The sequence below is a fragment of the Egretta garzetta genome, unplaced genomic scaffold, assembly GCF_000687185.1.
Source record: "Egretta garzetta isolate BGI_Z169 unplaced genomic scaffold, ASM68718v1 scaffold306, whole genome shotgun sequence".
Classification (NCBI taxonomy): domain Eukaryota; kingdom Metazoa; phylum Chordata; class Aves; order Pelecaniformes; family Ardeidae; genus Egretta; species Egretta garzetta.
The window spans coordinates 1629584-1650484 of NW_009260131.1; positions in this window are offsets into that span (position 1 = coordinate 1629584).

Sequence of the window (20901 nt, forward strand, 5' to 3'; positions counted from 1 at the left end):
CACTTTCGGGGGTGAGGAGGGGGGTCTGCCTGCCTTCAAGGGCTTAACTCGGGGAAGCCCCTCCACAGCAGGCTCACTGCTGCCTCTCTGACAGAGGTCCGACCCTTGCATTGGTGAATGGTAATGGTGAGACGCGTCCGTACAGCTCCTGTGAATCAAAGATCTCTGCAGTTTGTGTTTGGGTTCTCAAGGTACATTGCATCTTTGTGAGGCAAGTTATCGCTGTCACTTATTGACATTCACATTACTGAAGTGGAGAGGGTTTTATACTAAACCTCCTACTTTCTCGTCTTACTGAATTAGTGGGGTTTTTTTGCGTGCATATCTGCATGTTAACAGCATAATGTTTTTTCACAGCAGGAGAGTAATTTCCTAATTCATTTGTACTGCTGAAACATTCTTCACTCTAGTTACAAAAGAAATACAATGGGGTTTAGGGTTTTGTTTTTAAATGCCCTGTAAACCTTGAGTTAGAAAAATAAAGCTGTGACTATATAGGGTTATCCTTTCCTGAATATCTCTGTAAACCCTGATCACAAAAACTGTAAGGAATATTTTCTGTAGAAATTAAATTTAGCAGAAAAAGAAAGTACATCATTAAAAACAACTCCTGGTACTCGTACAGAATCAGGTTTTGTGTATATACATACAAATTAGTGATTCTAAATTTGTTTAAATGGATCACTTGTTTTACATGAATTATAATCTACACTTCAGAGCAAATGCTTTCTGTATGATCTGCTTTGTATAAATGTAATGATTGCAAGCAGTTTGAGCATCCAGTCAAGAACAATCAGGTGTAGGACCTCAAGATGGAAGATTTCTGTAAGGAGAGGCAAATCTAGATTTGTGTTTTTCCCCGTGTGTATTTCAGGAGGATGAGAGTGTCTTAAAACTCTAAAAGAAGTAGACTAGGAATAGGAGAGCCTCCGGAAACACAGGTGGGAATCCCCAGTGAAGCTGGTGGGAGTCCTGTTACTGACTTCAGTGGATTTAGAATTTCACTGTGAGGATTTGTAGATGCTCTTTAAAATAAAATGGTGACCTGTTTAATACTAACCCAAAACATTCACTTGCATAGCTTCTGTCCTGCTCAAATTCAGATTCACAAGTCTATAAACCGAAAGGAGAACTGTAGGAAAGTGAAACCATGCATTTCAAGTATGAAAGTAACTTGAGATCTTTGCACATCATGCTCTTGCTAGTTATTCTCGGTAGCAGGAGAAACTGCGCTGGAGTTGCTGTGATCCATAGCACTTTGTAAGGAGGGGGGAATCAAAAAGGGAAAGTAGTGCACTTAGAAAATGCCTCAAGAAGGTATGTGACACAAATGACTGAAACTCCCCAAACTAATTTACAGCACAGCATACTCATCGCTGCTGGTTCTTTTTAAAGGGGAGTTTAAAAACAGCCCAGTTGGATGGATTCAAGGCGCTAATTCTTGCCAGGGAGAAAGGAAACCCAGGATTTAATCATATTTCTACACCAGTCGCACCCGAACAGATGACACTGAATATCTTCTTTTTGTTTTGCGCTGTTTATTTCTGGAAAACAAGAAAACATAAAGAAATGCATTAAGATCTAGAATTGCAGAACAGGGAAATGAAATCATTTTGTCACAGAGTATTTTTTTTTTATTGACATCTTTAGTTTGTTTTGATGCCTGTAATTAAATCGCTAATTATGTGTTTCTGTTGCAGTGGTCATGCTTTTATTACATAATTGCTACAAGTTTCTCTCGCCACTAACAATATTTGTTTAACCTTAGTGCGTGCTAGTTACATATTTCATAATGTAAAAGCTTAGAAATAGAGTTATTGACTGTTACGATTAACTAAATCAGAGGGGCTCAAAGTTCCTTGCCATAAATTAAATATGTTTTGTGGCAAAGGATCAAAGATAATTAAAGGATGAAGCATTGCAGTCATTAAACAATAAATATTATTTCAACACTGAACAAAATAAAATGGGGGAAAAAAGCAGGAAAACTGATGGCTTTTTAAAGGAGGGGGAAAAAAGTTTGGCCTAGGGTAGTAAAATAATTTAAAAAAATAATTTGTACTATGATCCTTTAAGCTTGCTTCTGTGTTTTCTCAAAAAGCATTTGATTAGGTGAGATGCAATTCAGTCACCTTCTCTTTTATTTTTTTCCCTTTTGAGTTTAGGCATAATTTTTGTCAGTATATTTCAATGTATTCATTAATTTTTCTCATTTGTTTATTTTATGCAAACCATAAGAGACATTTTTTCCTCAGTGAAGATTGCCTCTTTATTTTATTTTGAAATATTTGTATATTTATTTCATTAAATGAGATAATGCTTTTTCTTATTAACATAATTTCCAGTACATTAAACATATTTCTCCACAGACAGAAGAGAGGAATCAGATTAAATGACAGTTAAATCACTTGCAGCAATTTCAACTGTTAAAAGAAATAAGTGTCTCTGTTTTCTTTGTGATCACGAGATGTGCTGTAAAGGGAAATGAAATACTAAAGAAAGGAGGGAAAACATAAAGAAATAATGACTGACTTATTGCAGTAATACCACTGAGAGAAGAAAAACTCACTACAAATAAAAGGAAAAATAATATAGTGGTTTTGAAAGTTACCAAAATTCATTTCTTATTGATGAGATCAGTGCAAGCCTAATACTAAGTAAACTGCAAGAGGGGGGGAAAAAAAGCATGCCAAAAGCCAAACAATACCATAAACTATGGATGATGAAAGAAGAAATAAATACTATGCATTTGGAGGGCTATTACTCTAAATGCCTTTAATTTTTAAATAATTTATTTTTTATCATATTTAGGTTCTCCAAATGCCCTGTGTCCTTACTGCCAATCCGCTTTGTTTTCTTGAGCAGGCAAGGGGCTGCATGAAGGGGAAGACTATCTTTTTATTAACTCTTGTTATAAGGTGCTCCAGAATTATTATAATAATAAATGTATTTGTCTTAATCATATTTTTATTATTATTTTAATTTCCAGAGTCTGAACCAGCTGCTTTGAAGAGATCTTTTGAATGAATGGGCCGTGAATTTCTAAGGTAATGTTCATGTTATTGTTTTGCCTCCAGTCAAGGTTTTCTCTGTTTGTGCTTTTAGCTGTAGGCCAAATATTTGTCACCAGAGTTCTAGATGCCTGATCTTGTAGTCCTTGAGTAAGCACTGGTCCAATATTTGCCACTTTCCTTGTCTTTCTCACTTTCTCATCAATGTACTCTACAACTTGAAGCGCTTTATGCACCCTGTGCCAAATACTGTGATTTTCAGGCTTAAGATGAAATCAGAGAAGGGGCTCTTGGGACAGGCACCTGTTTTTAGCTCCCTGCCCTATCTCAGAGGTAACAAAAAATTTTAATTGTAGTAGTTTTGCTTTTAAATGCCTAATGAGAAAAAGTGATGTCACTGTGGTACAATGTTCTCCCTTATGTGAAATGGTACAGGAAAAGTGAAGTGGAAAATGGCATGGTTGTAAGGCTTTTACAGAATTGTTTTCTGGGGCTGGAGAGCAGCCTCTGCCTTCCTGCTTGGTGCACTCATCTGCTGAAGCTGAGCAGGGTACGCTACTGGGTCATTGCAGAAGGCTTTTGCACGCTGGGGTTGGTGTCCCTTGTGTCCTCTTTTGAAATTATATTTGTTGTGCCAAGGGGAGGTGTCAGGGAATGGAGGTGGTAATGGAATTTAGCAGTTGAGGAGACTAAGAAATTCCAGTGCATGTGAAACGTAATTAAAGAAATAAAACCAGAAGCATCTGTCATCATCCTCTGTGGACCTCAGCCAAATGGGGATTGCGCCCGCCAAGCAGAATCACATCTGCATTACTGTGAAGGTGCATCAGCTGAGCCCTTGCTCACAGATACTCTAAAGCTTCTGGTGGGCATGGATTGAGGGTCATTCCAAGTTCTGCTGCAAGATCACTATGTAAGGAAGCTCTGCAAAACAGAGCGAGCTGGTAAGTGAAAATAAACACATAGAAACATTTTAATGATGGTGCTTATACTTAAAACCTTCATTACCATATTTTCAGAGGGCATAATAACCATTAATGTGTTTATTGTGCCCTTGTGAGTTGGGGCAGTAATGTTATTCTTTTTTTAACATACGTGGAATTGAAACATAGACGGGCCAAGTACTTTACTCCAGCTCACATGGGAAGGCTGCTAAAGACCTGTTCCTTTTTGCTGGGTTCTCTTGCAGGATCTTGACCCATCTTCTTGGCTTTAGGTCCTTGTTCGTGGTGCCTAAGATAGAAGGTTAGTTGTGCTGGGCTTCCTCTGCAGTCAGTAAAGAGAGATGGGGATTGCCAGAGGAAAATTCTGATCTCTGGGCATTTTCAGTCTTTCCCAATGTGGTTTTACATGGTGTCTACAAAACCATGCTTTTCTCAGCAAAATACCTTAAGAGAGATTTTTGCATCTCTCCACTCTAGACTCTCACTAAGGGCATGATGGGATTCAGTACCACCATAAAATAGAACATTTACATTTTTGCCTCTGATGAAGAAGCCCAGTACAGCTGTAATTAACTTTTGAAGATGCTTCATCATGCTTGCACAATGACACGTGTGACCATAACTTAGATCGATGGGCACCTGACAGTCGTAGCAGAAACAAGCAAATAAAAAAGTCCCTTGATGAAATGTGAGGTTAAGTGAACAGGTGTCCTCTGCTGGATTTTGTTGCAATCAAATCACCCTCTAAATAGCCATGAAGTTCTTATCACTATGAACAATTGTCCTTTTTGGTCTCAGAGATGTACTGGCAGGACAACCCAAACATTATCCCTGACCTTTTCTCTAGGACTTGTTTAACATGGGCTGTAACCCTGCAAAATAATTGGACATGTGTTTGGCTTTATGTGTTCTGATTGTCCCTCTGAAATAAAAAGAACAAATACATAACATGCAATGACACTAAAAGCGATAGCAAGTTTGAGACTTCAGTTTATAAAAGTGTAAAATTCTTAGTTAACTGTTTTTAAAGAAACTGTTTTTAAATGAAGTAGGTGATGAGAAAAATCCATTTAACAATTTTAAAAGTTTATCTTTTGCATATTCCATACCGAGGCCTTTTTTCTTCTTCTGGCATTGCAAGAAACTAAATCAGTTGTTGACCAAGAGGGTATGATGTATTCTGAGATATTCTCAGAATAACACGATTTAGCTTTTGGAAAATATTAAAGCATGACTATATTGGACTTCTTATGTTATATAACAGCAATTTTTCCATTCCGCACTAAATATTATTTTCAGATTTCTCATCTTGCATGATATTGCCTATTTCATGCCTCTGACAAACCGGCTGAAACAAGCTCTTTTCCCCAAACTTGAGATATTTGTGGATAAAGGATTATTTCCTGTGATATATTTTAAAGGATGAATAAATTACAGTGTTGTTTGGGCAGGCTTGCAGATGCAAACAAAGTGTTTGGTTTCTTGTCCAATGCCACAGCAAAGGCCTATGTCAGTTCAGAAGGGATTCAAGAGCACTGGGTTCCCCCTTTTTCTGCTTGGATCAGTAGGTTTAAGATCTAGAGTGGTCTGGAATATATACTAGAATATTTTCTTGTTCCATTTTTCAGTTAGTATTTTGGCTATGTGACCTGTTCCGTCTATCATATGGCAATATTTTAAAATTAATGAGCAAATTTTCTTATTCATAGGGACACTAAAATTTACATATATCTTGCTGATGTTATGAAACTTTGGTGTGAGGAAGCGTGTGGTGGCACAGTGTCATTCCACACCCTTAGATTTTTGGCGATAACGTACCTCCCTTTTCTGGAGAAAAGAGCATACACTAAGTTCATGGGAACACTTGAGTGCAGAACGGTGACTTGGGAATTGATGCTTCTCTTGGCAGTATTTGAGGAAACCGAATTAGACTTCATTGTTGGATTTGGTGGTTGGGGTTTTGTTCTTGTTTGACACAATAGGAATGGCAAAATGAGAGGGGGCAGGGAAAGCTTGATTCCTCTGCTCTTCAGAGAAGATCTTGAACAGAATCTCTCCACTCCAGTCACTCTGGTATATGTATGACTTGCTTATTCCTCTCCTGTTGCAATATGATGCAGCTGGACAGTATCTTCACTGAAATACACTGCAGAAGTATGGAAATGTAAACCAAAGTTTGTCACAGTCAGAATTTATATTCACTTTACCTATCTATATCTACATTTGTTGATTCCTGTAACTGTGATGCAGTTGCTTGTCTCTAGAAATGATTCTATGTGCTATACATTCATGGTGCGGGGTCGGTGCTGTACCTTTCCCTAACTGATGAGCAGAGCTGCTGATTCATCTCAGACTTGAGTCACATCAGGGATAGGATTTTTAATTTTTTATTTTGTTTTGTTTGGTGGGTTCTTTTCCCCGTGACTGTCATTTCACTGTAATTTTTCCTTCATTTCTGAAATAAAATTCAAGGGGAATGTTCTAGCCTCCTCTGAAGGCATGCAGATTACTCCTTTCCTGATTGCACTTCACATTTAGTCTAGTTTTCTAAGCTGGTCTGTACGTCTTCTCCCTGCAGTGACTTTAGCATTTGTAAACCTACTTGCAAAGGAGATCAAAGTTTCAAAGTAATGTTGTTTTATGAGTTGTGCAATTACTGGTGCCTGGATACGGGACGGATATCTCCTAAGTACCTCACTGAGGCAAAGCTGGACAGGACTCATTTGGCACCTTTCTCTCCATTGGCAGCAGCCTCCTGCCCGGCCAGTGTGTGCATAGCTTGGGACAAGCTGCAGCATTCGTTGCTGTCCTCTGCATGATAAAGCTACTGAGGTGGCGTGGGAGGACAAACAGTGATCATAGAAAACCAGGCTTCAATAATTCTGTTGCTTTGTGGAGGAGATTATTGTTTCTTTGTATAGAAATTCAAGTGGAAAAAGTGGCTTAAATGGAGAAAAAAAAAAATCTACTTAATGTTTCTCTTGATATTTCCAGTAAGTAAATGTGAACATAATAAAGTGGATGTGTTTCTTGAAAAATATTTGGTTAAATTTAGCCATGCTTTCTGCTTAAAAAGGGAGGACAGTGATAATAAATTTCATTTCAAAATAGAAGTGTCCTTGGTTTCCTGTTTTCAGTAGGCTTAAGATAATTCATTTGTTCTACTTGTAGTTTGCCTATTGATGCATCATCCCTTCCAAAGCTGTCTGTGGGCCATCTTAGCCAGAGTTTCCTACAGTTATTTTTGCACTATTGTTAAACAGGACCATACAGCATGTTGCTTTTTCAGTTTATTGCGTGGGATCTGCACATAGTTTTCCATTGTGGCATATTTGTGTGTTTGTCACTTTTATGGTTTATGTGCTAGCATATGGCCAGAAAGCCAAACTTTTTTCCTCTGTTTTCTTTTTTTGTATTGTTTGGTCCACAGTGCCTTTACATTAACAATTTGTATAATCAATTTGCTTAAAAGAAGAAAAGTTTGGAGGATACAGTTCGTGTGGATCAGTGAGTGTTCTGTGACTGGCTTTATTTTACTACCAAGGGCTGTAGAGAGGGAAAAAAGCAAATGCCTATTTTTATTTAAACTTATCAGTTTAGTCATTTAGTCTCAGATACCTCAGCATGCCACTTGCACAGAGACTAGTGCCTGCATCAAGAGCTTTTCTGAAGCAAGCAGAGCTCTTCACATAGGCAAAAATATGCCTGCATGGATATCATTGCATGACAAGGACCATATGTTTGCATTTGTTATATATGTAACCCCAAACCAGGCAGTACCAGGACCACATGTCCAACTACTGCTTTATTGCACTGGATCTAAAACTGACAAGAGATTTTTTTTTACAGTGCTGACAGTGGAGTTATTGTTTTGTTTAATTTTGAGCTTGTAGAAAAGACCATTTTTTCTTAATTTAATTTCTCTACAGTATCAATTCTCATATGATACTCTGAGAAAGAAATTCCTTGTTTTATCCATTGAAATAATCAATACAAACTGGGCCACAATCACGGAAAAGTTATCAGCTCTGTCATTTGGTAGCTAGATTATTGCCACCCATTGGAGGATGATTTGGCTGTAATTCGAGGAAAGAATGTTGTTATTAGCATGACTTCTGTAAAACAAGGAGTTAAAGTTTTAACCATAACAACCAATTACTTGCATAACTCTGCTTTCTTATCTGTATAGTTCCAATGTGCTGCATATTTCTAGCTCACCCAGTATGCAGTAACCAAAGACCAGTAACCAGTCTGAAATTCTGTGCAATAAATGTATTGCGAAAAATCCCGTGTTGGCTGCTTCTGGGTTTTCCGTTTGTTAAATGTTATTGCACACCATGTGACCCACGATGTAAAGCCTGCTGGAAACAAAATACTAATTTCCTTTAGTTTCTTTGGTTAGTTAAGTACTTTCAAGAATAGCAACTGCAATTTGAGGTAAAGAATCCCTGCAGCAATTAGGTTTCATTTACTACTGGAGCATTTTATTAATTACACATTTGTAACCACATGGATAGTCACAAAACCAATCGCACATGTCTGTATTTAGAGATTTGTAGACAGAAGATTTAACGTAAACATAGAAATGTTAAACTACTCATCTGTAGCCTGCAAAGAAGATAACAAGAAGGATTCTGTTCTCTGTATGATTTGTGAACAATGCTAAGTAAATATTCGTCATTAATATATAATAACTGTTGCTTTTGGCAGTTCACTTTTCATTTAATTTGATAATGTGTCCAGTAAATGAAGTGGTACAGGCTGCAGTGTTTTACCATCACAATTGCATATTTTCAATCATTGTTAAATGAAGGCAGCTCAAGGCGAAGCTTTAACCCCCACTAGTTTTGTATGTGATAAAAAGAGAAGGCGCTATCAATCTTTATTGTCTGTCTCGCTTACTGTAATTGCATTCAATAGTCCACTGATTCTGTTGTCTGTGCTAATGTCAGGAACAGTGAAGAGCCAGATGCTCAGACTAGATCATATGCATCCAGTGGCCACTTTGATAAGTTGGCAGCAAGTCTCTGGGTTCGATGATAAATTGTTAACGCTATAGATTATGAGCAGCTGAACACTGGGAGTGTAGATGGAGAAACTTCTTACCTTGTTTTAAATCTGGCATTATGATGCTAGCTAAAGGGCATGCCATGTATTATTCAAATGCATCTTGCACTGGAAACGTGCCAATGAGTCATTGTATCCTCATGAACAGTAAAACAACAACAAAACGCAGCCTCAGAGTGATTTGAACAGGACATTGATAGTCCAAAGACTGTAAAAAGTATTTCAAAAGAATCTCTAATAGTTATGATTGTCTGATTCTACAAGAGAGCTTTTGAGTTACGGTGTTCCATCCTTGAATCCATCTTAAAAGTTGTTTTTTCTTGGCAGCTTTTTTTCTTTAATTTGAAGTAGTAGCTGAAATGTTTTACAGAGAAACAAACAGTGATGCTTTAGTGAAGTATGAACAGTGATATACCTTTGTGGGGAAAAAAATTTAAATAAGGGGACTATGGAATAAATTATTTGCTTGTTACATGTTACTTACATCTTTACTCTGTGTCCCATATCTAAGGTCCTTCACAGGTTCATTTTTTTAAGCTGTTTAGTGAGTGACATCCCTTGGGCAAGTAGCTGTTAAAGGAGATCTAAAAAGACTCAGAAGCCTCATCTTTACCCAGTCCATATCATTTGGTCAGAAAATGATCATATATTTTTCTTAGGATAGATTTAAATGGTATGATCCCAATTGTGGATGGTAGTTATATCAGGACGAGTATGCTTTGCAGCATATCACCTGTGGCTTGTAGCTCCCATACTTCTGGCAGTATGTGTGCAAGATCTAGTTTTTGTGTTGTACAGCATATGAACTCTATTGTGGCAGTTGTCCGTGTGTATTTTGGTGGATTGATAGCTCTAAGGTAATAGCCATCTTGAATGTAGAAATGTCAGTGAATAAAATCCTGATCAATTAGACTTTTTTTCTCACAAGGTGATGGTTCAGAGAGCAGCAGTTACTAGCTCTACAAATAAGAGAGGTGGGGACTTCCAAAGCCATGACTTAGAGCTGCTAAAGTCATTGATTCTTAGAAACGATGTCCTGAACAAAGGCTGTCATCAAATGGTTAACAGAACATGTTGAGCCACAGTTATGCCTGAAAGGCAGAACCAAAATGCTTGATTCATAGGCATATATTGCATATCTGCAATATATGCCAGCCTGCTTGGTATCCTGTGCCTGGGTCCTCTTCTAGCATAGGGCATGTACACCAACAGAGCTCAGTCTTTTTAGAAGTGCCTGTGGGGGGACTGTGTTGCGTGCTTTCTGTGTACTGGCCCTGTGCTCAATGCATTCCTCCAGGCAGGGTGTGCAGGGTGTTCCTCATCGCTGCTGTAAAAGTCAGTTCAAGGGTGCTCAAGGTGGGAGTGAATGCCTTCCCACTGAGCAGAATGTCTTCATGGAGAGTTCTTGGCACTTGAGCTTTTGGGAGAAGAAACATCACTATCTTCTCTTAAACTTTAAATGAGTAATTAATGTTCAGCTTTTAAGACACCACTGTGGCTAGGAATTGGCTTCTGAATAACTTCTGATCCAGGCTGGAGGCCTCCCCGCAGCCTTGAACTGGGTGCTTTATCTCCTGATGGGCACAGGAGCAAAGGCATTCCTTTCTTGATCATTTCTTTTGGATACTTTAGGCAGCTTATTTGACTGCTGCAAGTCATCAATTCCCCCCTGTGTAGTGTAGCCCTATGATAAATAACCTCTGGTAAAGCTGGCCTTGACTGAGGAGAGGAACAGACCACTGTAGACTATATGTCCAAATATTGGTTTGCACAGGTTGTTTCTATCTTACGAAATCAAATTGCATCGTATTTGGAAATGTATACTGAACTTTGTGCTAGTTAATGCTGCTGTTTGCAATCTGCGTACGTAGAAGAGTCATTATTTGAGGGAGTTTGGAAAACTAAAATTAGTTCGTTAAATTCATAGTACCTACTGTTGCTTTTTTTCTTTTGCATTTTGTTCAAATTAATTAAGGTGCACAGATGTTCAATTAAAGCTTAAAAAAATCCATGGCTACAGCTGTTTTGAAGCAACATTGTTGAGATTTAACATATCTAATAATGCTTCTCTCTCAGAAGAAATTCGATTAATGACTCTCTACTAAATAATTTTGCATGGATAAATTAAAGGAAATGTGGAGTAAACTATAAGGAGATGTAGGCTGTCTGCTCCTTTTATTAATTAGAATAACAGAGTAGCCCATAAGATACCAAAATGGAAGATCTGCTTTTCATTCCTTATACTAACATGTGGAAGAACTCTGATCCCTGGGCAAAACATATTGATTTAGCTGGAAATTATTGATACCTCTCTTGCAATTCACGAAGAGGTAATTGAAATAGCTGCCATGGAAAAGTCATCTACTAACACTAATCATACTGGGATTTTGAATTCCTTCAGTACTGCTTTGTAACGTGGAATAATAGTGGTACCCTGCATAGGAGCCATGGTAGCTGTTAATAGCATTTGGGCTTTTAGTATAGGTTGTTGTATTCTAATATAAAGAGAGCTTAAGATAATATGAAAGATATGTGGTAACAGCTACAGCAGAGATGCTGCTGGACCAGGTGTCATCTGAGTGGTGGTTGTGCTGCTTAGGGAAGAACCTCGGATACAGAACACTGAAGGTAAGTTCTGGTTTTTGGTCCTCACGTATTTTCTGTGGTGTTTACAGTATCCATAGACCCTGTGGGGTATTCACCAGTTTCTAAGCAGAATTCATTGAACCACATTAATTTATCTAGTGTGAAGAGTAGAATATAGAAGAGGAGTTTAGTGCTTATTTGAATTATCACACTGTTTCTCTGGTAGGCCAGCTGTGGGTCTGACTGAAGCCAAGATTCCACCCCCACAATAAAGTCAGTAGCAATCCTCCTTTTCACTTCAGCACAAAGGATTTTGCCCATAAATTATTTTGTTGTTAGCATTGTTATTCCTAAGCATTAGTTAATAGCACAGAAACGATCAAAGTGTATCATGACTTAGGTACTGTCTTCAAGGATGCATGTCCCATGCTTTTATTCTTAACTACTTGCCATTAAATCAAAACTAAATAATCTTGACAGGGTAGTTCATTGAAGGAATACCCTTTAAAATTCACTCAAAAGTTTTCTACTACTTTGACATGTTGTTTTGTACTTGTGGTAGAGCTGTGTTGTTTGTAGTATATCAGTACAAGCATCCCGTTACTTGTGCATTCAAGAGTGGTTTTTTTATTTACTTTCAGTTCTCAGGTAACATTAGAAGTGGTAATCATACCTGTCTCTTTAAAGTGACATGGCTTCATAGAATAATTTTTGAAATAATTTTATTTGCAGATGGTCTGCTAGACATGAGTTCAGTTAGAAGATTTCTACTGTAATTCGTGGTTTCTGAAAGCTCTACCAGAACAGTAGATAAGAGACAGGAACTGGGTTTTGTCTCGGGCCAAAAATGGAATTTTGTATGTGAAAATATTGTCTGTATGTTTTTGCAGCTGCAAATAACTGGGAGTAAATGTAACTGCTAGACCTATTGCTTCATCTGTATTTGCAGATGCTTACATTATCATCTCACTGCTTTTAAACTGGGTGCAGCTCTCAAATGAATTTGCTCACTTATAGCTGAGCCGATCAGGATCTATATGTCCATCTCCCTGTATTGGCCTCCCAGTTGGGACGCAGAGGAACCTGAGAGCACAAACTGTTTTAACAAAACTGCAGCCATGTTTTTAGATTATATAAGATAAACAATATGACATTTTGCTCCTTGTTGAAAAGAAATTATATGGAAATCAAAAATATGTCTTTGATATCTTGTTTAGCAGGAAGCGGAAGAATTGGGTTTAGAAAGACTCTGATACTCTTCTACAATGGTACAGTATTCAGAATTACTGCATCTAGATCTGAAGCCATTGACTGTAAAGGATAAAGTTCTTCCCCTTGACTCAATGACCTTAATTTCAGAATTAAGTATTTAAAATCAAAATTTCTTCAAGTTAAATTCTGAAGTAAATTGTTTCAAATTAAGAAACCAAACCAATTTTCCTTGAAAAGATAAAGAAAAGCCCCTTGACTTAGATTAGTATGTGAGATAAAATGTCATAGTTAGGACCAGTTTGAGGAAGCTGAGAAGAAATTCTGAAACATTTCAGAAGCATTTAATTTGAATTTCTTCCTGAAAAAATTTTGGCATAAAATTTCCCTCAGTTTGTGGTGTACCATGCTAGGTAAACTTCTCTTAACTACGGGGTAGGAGCCTGAGTCCATAGCCTTTGTAGTCAACAGCAGCTTTGCAGTTGAATCAGTAGACCTAGGATAATATCTAATGAAGTTGTAGCATTAAAAAAAAAAAAAATAAATCTCCTTTTATTTATTGCTTTTAAAAGATTGTAGTAGTGGGGGGGATCAAATTCTGTCATGGGAACTCTGAAGTCCTCCAATTCCTCGCTTGTATAGTAATTGCCACTTGCATTAAGTTGAACATAGTTGGTGGACATTCTGCTCTTCTGCTTAGATGAAATCTTCAACTTTGGAAGGAGCCTAATAACTGTGCAAAATGAAAGTGAGAGGCTTGAAACTTTTTTACTTCTCATATGGGCTATATTAGTAGTGATCTGGGCAGATTTAAAAATACCCACAACCCTGCTGATGCTTTTTATGCATTTTTCTGTGTTTGTAGAATTGGTTTGAGTTAGGCGTATAGAGTGTGGAGTGTAAAGTTCCTTGGCTTTAGTGGATTTGTGTGTTATATTTTAAAATATCTGAATGCTGAGAAACTGGTCAGATTACTCCAGTAATGTACTCTTTCGTTAAGAGTTTTGGGAGAAAGCGCAGCATTTTTAACATGTGTTGTAAATTCGTAATTTGGGTTGCCCCAGAATTTGAAAGGAGTATTTGTGTGTTCCTGTAAGTCTTGTCAGCAGGTTGTTTAGTGAAGGCATTCAGTGTGTATGTAATGTCTGTAAAAACGTATATGAAAAGCAGCAGCAGATACTTCCATGAGCATTTGTGAGGTGATGTCTGACATCATTGCTAGGTATCTGCACAGATGTTAAATGGCTGTCATAAAAAAAAAAAATTAGAAACGTTCAGGTGTAGAAAATTATTCAAATTATGTAAATATTCAGATGTTTTATATAAAAATAAGAAGATGCCACCTTGTGGTAAGAAAGATGTTTTTGTGTATCCAGCAAACCTTTGGGTGAATAGGATATATGTCAGAAAGCTGGCAATGAGTTTTTATATTTTTTTTTAAGCAAGAGTTTAATAAGTAAAATTACATTTTAGAGACTTACACAACCAAACTTTCCCTTTTCTGTTGTTTCCCTCCCCCTTACGAATGTACTCTTCTACTCAGGGTATTTACAGGACTGTTGAAGCAGAAGCTGAATATTTTCAAAGCTTCTTATTCCTGTGCATTTTCAAAGCTGCTTGCTGTTATCCCAGAAAACTGGGGCTGTCAGGAGGGAGACACCTCGAGCTAGTCTCAGAGCTGCGACTGCTTCGTGTGGTTATTGCTTTGTGCTTAATACTGCATAGTGAGGCTGAGGTAACAGAGTAAAATGTTGTCTCTATTTTATACTCAGACTATTATTTGATTTGTAGCCAAAACTTATTTATGAAAAAATAAAGGTTTTAAATTATTGATAACATCTATAAATTTATCTAACAGACAGGCATGTCTAATACCTGTTACATTACACCATTCTTTATAATGGATTATAAAAAGTTCGTGTTTGCCTTTGCACCTATTCAAACTTAATTTGCAATTATAAGGTGAATAGTGTATCGTAACAGCATCCTCTTTCTCACCAGGATGCTGTTCTTTAAATGTTTGTTTAGATTAAAGAAGAAAAGCTAAAAAAACCCCCCACCCCACCCCTTATGCTTCCTCTTTTTATTCTGTATTCTCTTTTCTGTGATTTAAATAATCTACTGTCTCTGCAACACACTTGGTGAGACCGCAGTATAACTGCTGTTATGTACACGATAACAAACTACTGTTGTCTTACTGCTTAGGTCTCTTTATTTTACACATTGATGGTCAGGAGAAAACTACAGCAAAAAATAATAATTGGAAAATCTTACAGTCCTAAATTTTGCACGCGCACACACACATGCTCCTTAGCAGCAGGGGCTGTCTACCCTGTGCAGGCACTTCTGTGCGTATTGATGCTAAATTTATATTCTTATAATAATAGTAATAATAATAAAAAAGGGGTTAGCAATTTTTCCCCAATTTGAAGAAGTATTGTGCTTGTAATTAAAACATACTTTCTCTTAACATAATTTATTTCCTTGCATAATGTAATTTGACAGAGTATTATAAATGTATATCTCTATGCTTCATGACCCCATTATGAGGACAATTTTTCCATAGTAATTCATTTGTGTTCTGTTTCTTCTTGCTTTCTGATTACACAATCAGTATTGAATTGTGCAACCAACATCCTGATTAAAATAAGATGACAACCTATACAGCTTAGCTCACTGAAAACCTCTTCTTGTTCCCCTAAAGACAGTGGCAAAATTCTTATTTGTTGGAGAAGACAAAGTTATTAAGATGGGTTACAAATGGAAGAGTAGAAGGTGGAGCTCCAGCTCCCTATGGGAGGAAGGCGGGGTAGGAAGTATCAGCCACAAACACAATTCGGAGAATTATTGCAGGAGAAACGGAGAACCATTATAAAGTTGGGACTGACAAGAGGCATTTGGGAGAATGTTTCTTGATTTTTCCAGATGTTAGGATCATAGTGAAGGTACAGTGTTTGTCAGAGCAACAAGTAACTTATTTATTCACCAGAAAATAAATTTAAAAAAAAAAGTTATTTTGATGCAGGAGTCATAATGCTACCAAATGCACAAATAATTTTATTTTTAATTTTATCTCACCACCAGGCCTAAGAATCTGAACATGGTGGTGTGGTGGGTGGTGCTGGGTGGGTGCTGTGGACCTTGCTTACCCCAAGCAGTTTACAGCTGCTGTGTTTTTAGCCTAAACCAAAATGCGCTTGACAAATAATACAAGGAAACCTATTCAGTCACTTGAGAAGGGTTACTATATCATTAGTCTGGAATAATTTTTGTGGTTAGAATTAAACACACATTCTGCTAAATGGGAGAGTTAAATAGTCTCAATTGTACGTATTTTTGTTTGTGCTTCAATTTCCTTTGTTTCTTTTTTGTTCATTTTTTTAACTTTTTCTGAATCATGTGGCATTTGATTATTGATTGGCTACTAGTTAGAAAAGCAAAATTTTGATTTATTTCTTGAGAATATTAACAAAATGAATGCTGAATGTATAAGCATGCATATTTGCAATGCCCAGTTGATCTTGGGAATAATCAGCTAAGGAATTAGATCTTAATGCTTGAGACTTGAATGTACCCAGAAAAATTGAGAAACTGAGCTGCAGCTTTGCCTGTTGCACTCTGGCACCCTTACTGTATTGATTAATTTTGTCATTTGGGAATGTCTTCAGATGGATCATGGGCTGCTCACAAGCAACAACATTAAATTAAACAAACATATTAGAGAATGGTATGCCACAAATCTGAGCAGTGGTCCAAACTCAGTAAAATGCTGATTTATGTAATTTAAAAAAAAAAAAATAAACCATGAGAGCAGAAGTTTGGCCTCATGGTCAATACTTAGGTTTGGGAGCTGTGAGCTCCTAATTTTAATACCCTGGCTTTTTTTACTTGCTTTGTCTCTTAGTACATATCATTTTATATTATCCCCTCTTACTTCCTATAGAAATAGCCTTACTAGAGTGTTACTACTTGAGATGTTAAAACTCCAAGTAGTTATAGCTAGAACTGATTGGAAAATGGGAAACATTTTTTGGAACATTTCTGACCAATTCTAATTATTGCCATTAATGTATCATTGAAAGAATTTAAACAGAATTTCTTTGGAAGGTATGACCTGCTCTTTGAAAGTGGGGGAAAATACTTATTTTTAATCACCTTCATCTCAAGAGCTGTAATTGAGGTTATGAAGTTATAGTGGATTAACAGGTTAGTGATTTTTTTTTTTTTTTCAATATGGAGAAAAAAAATTCAGTGAGTTTCTTATAAAAACTTTACTCAGTGCTCAACCTTTGAACACAAATGCAAAATCAAATGTTTTAAGTTAGGGCCATAAGCTTCACATTAGAAATTAATCATGAGATGTTTTGGTGATAAAATCTCTCTCATTTGAAAATGTAATTTATTAACCAGTACAATATCTATTTCAGGGCATTATTCAGGCTCCAATAAAGATTTTCATAATATTATAATAATGTGCCAATATTAAGCGTTGTGTGAAAGGAAAGCATGCTTTTCTCTTGGCTCGCAGTCTCCCTTTTTTTGTCCCCTCTGGGATGCAAAACCAGAAAACCCAGGGACACAGAAGTCACAACTTGTCCTGAAGTCAACAGGGTTGTTGGTGGGGCCGTGAGACCCCAGTCCCTTGTAGCTGTCTGTCTGTTGGCCATGGCCACTTCTGCCTGTGCCATGGGTGTGCAAGAGGTGGGATGCTGATGGCCAAGTAGTCATTCCCCAAAGACTTCTCTGCTCTCCCATGGATGCAACATAGGTCTGTGCTTCATGTTAGGGACCCCTATGGGTAGCAAAGGGTCTAAGGAAGGCTTTGAGGTAAAGTGCATCCCATCTCTTGCACCTCCATCTTATTCCTGCCTCTCATCCTTCCTGTCCAGCTTTGCACTGCTGCTGGCGCTCGCTCACACATACGGCGGTGGAAAAGAATACACGTAGCGTGTTTGATCAAAAGGGACTGAAACAGATGGAAGTCTTGGGATCATACTGTGCTTTCTCTTTCTGTGCTTGATAAAGGAATAGTCAGTAAAATGCTAGCAAAGTATTAGTTCTGGGGGGGAAAAAAACAACTTGCAATTCCCACTTGCATTTGCATCATTTTCTTTATGTTGTAAAAATAATTTAATATGACTCTAACATGTGATTCTGGGAAGGCTCATAGAAAGGCAAGAAGTACATGACAGCACTTGAACTGTGCTATTTTGCCTGTGCTGTAATTATTTTCATTTATGAAATTCTAAATTCTGTTTTAAATATTGAATATTTCTGGTGAAATGACAGCTTGTGCTAGCTTTAGGATATGCCTGCTTGGTAATTATTCATGAGAAGAACAGCTGAAAACAAACTAGTTATACACCTTGGCAAGTCACTGTGATTTTAATTCTGTGAAATTTCCCTATGGCCATGTGACTTTATTCTAAAGTACTCTAACAGTGCAGATGTCCAGAATGCCGTAGCTGTTACAAATGTTATTCCTGTATTCAAAGTTTTGAATTATCAGTGCTTCAGGAAAAGGGGGGGGGCGCGGGGGGGGGGGGAGGAGAAAAGACTGATGAGACAGTGTGTGTTTTGAGTGTTTGTCACATACTTCATTATGTGCAGCTATCATACATTACTGGAACACAGATATATCATAAGTAATATATCTCAATGCATGTTCAGGGCATATAATGGAATTTACAATGCCTGGAAGAATGCATCACTGAAATGCACAAAGTATTTTCAAATATCTTGTTTAAGCTATGATACAATAGGCAGCATCAGCACTGACATTTTTGGAAGTTTAAAAGTAAGGTAATTTCTATGTAACATTGGATGAAGAATTGAAATGCTTCAGATGTAGCTAAAAATAAAACATTTCTCTACTTTTGCCTTTTCTTTTTCTTCTCCATATGGCTCCTGAAACATTCCTTCATTTAAATAGGTTTTAGAGCTCTTTCCTTATAGTTCCTAAAGCATTCATTGCTTTTGAGAAAAAAAAAAAAACCCAACATTTTAGCATGTGCTATTTTTGTTATTCTAATTAGAAAAAAACAGCTGGTCCTGCGCAGCTCTGACTGTAGTCTTTTTCAACACATTGTTCATATTTTTTTTTCTCTTTTTCTGTCAAGCTACAGGCTACCACCTCTTCTCATCCCACATGAGCCAGCCCCCAAAACACCTGCATGTGCAGCCTTAAGTATCACATCTGCCAGGGAACAAAACCAAAATACTTTATTGGTCACGAGATGCATACATCAAATTATTCGTATTAGGAATATATATATTCACAAGTAACTGGAAGTGGCACTGGGCTAATGGCCAGTAGCTTCGTTTTCCATTCAGAGGTATTTTTTAGTGTCTTTAGCACGCATTCTTTCTCATACATATAAACCAACTTAACTGCTTTCATTTTAAAAAAAAAAAAAAAGGTAATCAGCCTTCACTTAGGATTTTGATATCTGTAAACGTGTGTGCCTACAAATAATCATTGAAGCTGATCAAAGTCACACTCTCTGTTGCTATGGTAATGAATCCCCATTTTGTTTACGGATGGGTATGCGCCACATGACAAGAAATGATGTCAGGTGGAAAGCTGAGATAAATTAAATTTGTGGTCTGAAGTTATTAACATATGTTTTGTGTGAGTGTGTGCATGTGTATTAACTAAGAAAGGGAAGATCGAGAAAATTCTGTTCTTTCAAAATGACATGGAAACACAGTGCTTACGACATAAATCATGGCGTAGTTTATTCCAGTTAGATGAAAGAGACATAGAGCGGTTGGGGCAATGATGTTTCCGTGGCACGGCCAAAGCAATGGAGCTGTTCTTTGATAGTCCTATCTTTATTTAATTTCTTTGTCCGTTGTTTCCTCCTGTTTGCCATTCCATTTGTTGATTATATTGCTTTCGCAACTCTCCCTAATTTGACATACATGTGTTTTGTCCCAATGGAAAGTCAGAATTTCTAGCTTAAAGTAAAAAAGCCATTACATTTATTTACAAATAATTACACAACTATTACTATTTTGGAAAGCAGAAGAATCGACACATTAAATATTAATTGCATTTCAAAACAAATGCTATAATACACTGACAATTTTGAAACACTCTTTGAAGTCCTAAAGCATGCAATTAAGATGAAAATCTGTGTATCTGTCAATTAGAGTTTACTTCTGTTCGTGCAGTATTTTCCCTACTGCCAGCATTCTCTGACGGTTGTTGCAGGGGACCGGCCTTTATGGGCCAGAATCAAATGCAGGTAGGTGTTGAGGAAAATCAAAAGCCTGTAGTCAAAGTAGCCATTAAAGGAAATTTGTTTCTATACAAATTTTGGATATGACAGCCTTCTCTTCTTAGGTTTTATATGTATGTGTATGCATGTACATATGTTTTTGGAGAAAGTGATTGAATGCATTTTACTAAAAGAGACTGTACTAGCTATCTCACAAAGTGTGGATGAGAAGCTGTTTTTATCAACAGTAATTTTCTCTTCTTGGTCATGTGTTTACATAAAAAGGATAACAGAAATGCCTCTAGCCAGCTGAGATTTCAGTTTCGCTGACTTTCAGTTCCACTCCTCCTTACAGCACCTGTCAGGGTACCTGAATGAAACTCCCCTAAAGCCAGTGGAGAAACTCAACAAGTTCAGCAAGTTTGGGATTATAGGATGGTGACCATATAGAAAAAGCAGAAACCAGCAATTGAAATCTGTAGTGTTTCTGATTCTGAGGGTACAGCGGACTTCATACCGAATTGAATAACTTGTGCATCTGATAAATTTTCCCAAGGAATAAATTGCATTAATCCTTTTTTAGCAGGTGTAGGCATTAGTTGAGAGGCAACAAAAATAAGAATTTGTGGAAACTCTTGTACAGTGAAAGCATCGGTGGGGCAGGGCTGTTAGATAGAGCAGAGATGGGGAACTACTGACAAATTTATCCAGTGCTTTGGTGTTCAAGCAGACTGAAACAATGCCAATTTTTTATTTTCTAAAGTTTGGCTTGTGGAGTATATTCCTATGCAGAATATTAGACTAGAAACATATTAGAAATACGGAATATGAAACAGAGACTGTGGTTCTATTGCTCCAACT